The sequence below is a fragment of the Pinus tabuliformis genome, chromosome 9, assembly GCF_031772625.1.
Source record: "Pinus tabuliformis cultivar Carrire ecotype Pingquan chromosome 9, CPIR1, whole genome shotgun sequence".
Taxonomy (NCBI): Eukaryota; Viridiplantae; Streptophyta; class Pinopsida; order Pinales; family Pinaceae; genus Pinus; species Pinus tabuliformis.
In genome coordinates this window covers 1,190,960,060-1,190,963,546 of record NC_142307.1, presented here as the reverse complement: position 1 = coordinate 1,190,963,546, position 3,487 = coordinate 1,190,960,060, and positions in this window count along the sequence as shown.

The following is a 3,487-nucleotide window of genomic DNA, read 5'->3' as shown; positions in this document are numbered from 1 at the left end:
GTCCGATCAGTGGTCTATACTGGGACCTTTTCTTCCATCGTCCCTGAAAGGTTTTCTACTTCGCGTAGCTCCAAACATCAAGGTAACTGCATAACTCATTATTCACACAAGAGAATCTTAATCCAAGTATTTAGTGATTTTAAATACTTACCTCACGGTCCTTTGAAGAAGTGGTGCTCTGCTTCACCATAACTGACATAGGTATCGACCATGAACTCGATCACAACCTTCCTATGATGCGGTTGAGCCAATGGTTGATAACGTATGCGATCTTATCTTAACAAACTTCTAACCTCCTTACTAGCTTTGGTGTCCAAACAATCGGCTTGTTAAGCCTCCACCTTCCTTAACCATCTGCCAACTTCACGATCCACTCATATAACTCAACCGGGAAGGAACAAAAGAAGATTTTTTGTATTTTCGTGTACAGGTATCTATCCAACCACTATTATTTCATCAGTTGTGGATTCTTGTTTTCTTTCACTGTGAATTCATGGATCTTTCTATTCAACTACGTTTCAATTTATTTCATAGTTGGATTCCAATTATACGACATCACACATCTATCATGCAAATCCCAGTCCCAACAACAAAACCATTGTTTTCTTGATGGGTCATGAACCAGGTTTAGCATTAGTCATCTAAGGAAATCTCTACACTACTGGCCCTTTCGGCATCAACCCACGGAGCGCGGACCGAAGTCTCACCCAAAGCAGTATGGGGGGATGCAAGAACCAAGTTTCCAGATCTTGAGATGGTCGTTATTTAAGTATATACTTCCTGATCCTACCTTCATACATATCGATAAGCCTTCATGGCTTATTGATGTCCCTTCTCTTCCATCCTTCAGTACCTCCGTGAAGGTATTCGACTGATCTTCGCGCATGCCTAACCAGAGGTCTAGGCACTTACGGGCCTCTATGGCTATGTTACTGTCTAAGTTCCCAAGTTATCTTAAGTGTTTACCTACTCTACCATGCGTTACAGTTATCTTTAGGTAAACCTATATTCTTGCTTGCGTTCAATTAACAAATATAATCAAATACATTCACGCATCAAATAAGAATTATAATGTAAACCTAGATTGTAACATAATATAATCAAATACATTAAACAAAGACAAAATACAGAGTGATTGCAGAATACTTCTCTTTATTGATATCTCAAGTTCAACACAGACTCTATCCACCCTGCGCACATAACTGCAGGGGTTCGTGCACTCAGTTGCGGACTTCCACCCTAGGCCTCTGTGCACTCAGCTACAGAGCCTCTACCTACGCTGAGACTTGAGAACACTTAGAAATTCTTACCCAAAATCATTCTTTCCCTTACCATCCTTCCCTTAGACTCTTCTAAGACTCCCATTTTATACAATCCCATGGTTTGTAGACCATGGGTAGATCTTTACAGCCAAGATGATACTTCACAAAACAAGGGAAGACAACCCTTTGACCTCTTTGCACTCCATGACCATAAAATGTGGAGACTTTACATCTTTATTACAAAATTTGGGCATGTTTCCCCAAAACATGGGCTTTTAGCCCCAAAATTGGCTCTTGGGGGAACCTGTTGCCAACATCTAAATATATATCTTGTAATAGTTCCAATTCTTGATCTTATTCCTCTTTGCAATCTATGATGATAAAATTATTCTAACCACATTATGCCCTTTATTTTACTTGTTAAAAAATTTAAATATAGGCCCTTTTCCCTAGAAGAGTCATCACTAACAAATTTATATACCAAAATGTCCTTTGTAGTTGGACCTCTTGCTGAAGATTTACAAATTGATTAAAGAATGCATTGGTCTTAATACCCCTATAATGTGTTATGAATTCCTTTATAAAAATTGAACAAGATATAATAGAATCATTTCCCTTTCACAAGGCCATTGATACCATACAAATTGATATTGTTCTAAATGCTAGGATGCAATAGTTACCTTTTGTGAGTCTGAAAATTGATGTAGATAAAACTATTTATTCATATAGAATATCCATGTTATAGAATCTTTAATATCAAACTTGCTCCTATTGATCTTCAAAAAGAAGTAGTCTATTTGCATAAAGTTTAACCTTGGAAGTTATAGATCTTGGAGTGATAAATGATCAGGATTTTTTGATGCAATAATTGCGAGCTACAATTGTGATAAAATAATCCTCATATGTGATTGAGTCCAAAAAAAAAAATCCTCTTTGTTTTCGTGATTTCCTTGGATCTCCATATCCCTTAAGAAAGTCTCAATGAGTGAATATTTTCCAATAAATTCATGGATTTTGATACCTGAGCCATCTTCTTTTCATTTTCATCCTATTGGCATTATGATACAGGTGTTGTCCTTGATGGCAACTCACTCAAATGAAAGATCACAATACAACATGTCAACAAGAAAGAATTACAGATCAGACTACAAAGGATGAAGAAAGAGAGGTATGCGCAAGTTCACCTTGACCAAGCTATGTATACATGCAGGTTCACTGAACACAAGTAGCATATATGTACACATGCACTTTCACAGAAGGAAAAGCGCGTATATCTTGGAAAACTAAGTTTTTAGTTCGAGGTATTTGGTCCAAGGTATTACTCCTAAGTGGTTTTGGTCCATGGTATTGAGAAAGGTCTAAAACTATATAAGGAGGATAAGATCATTAGGCCAAGTGAGCAAGTATCAAATATCTGATGAAGTGGAGATCTAGTATGCAGGTTATTGGCTTATGGTGCTATGCTTGATCTAAACCAAGGATGAACCTTAGCGGTTGATGAGGGATAATATCTAATGATGGTTCAGGATCTTAAGGATTGAAATGAATTATCATTATGTGGTTTGATCATGTATAGTCTAGATGTGAATATTGACGCATATGTTATTTTGAAAATATTATGATCTGGGTATATCTAATGTCCGTAATAGTTGCAAAATTATGAATTAATATTTGCAGATGTGTACGTTGGTTGGGTTTGATAAAATCACGTACACACTGGTTTGACACATTGAAGTAGCGTATACCTTATGAAGTATGTTTCAGTTGTTTTTATTTGCTGTTGCAGAGTTCTGGGTTCTACTTTGGGTTTTGGGGACTGTATTCTGGTAACAGCGTTCTAAATGATCAGATTGATTGTGACTTTCTATAGTGACGATGGGTTGTCAAAGTGATTGGTTGATTCAATTGTTGGTTGATTTAGAAAGTGATGATTGAGTTTCAGTGATTGGTTGATGCAGATGTTTTTGATGATTGTATTGTAGTTATGATGTTGTTGATGGATCTAGTCTGAAAATTTATGAAACGTGGTCCTTGGAGGAAGAAAGAAGGTCGTAGCCTTCTGTAGGTCACCGCTTATGTACTAGTAAACATATTGGCTAGCACAAGAGCTATGGGTTTGTAGCTCCCTTCTAGTAGAAGATGGAGAACGAGAGAAGGTTGTAACCTTCTGCAGGTAGAAGCCTGCGTACTGGTATGAGTCTGCACCAGTACAAGATTGTAAACAG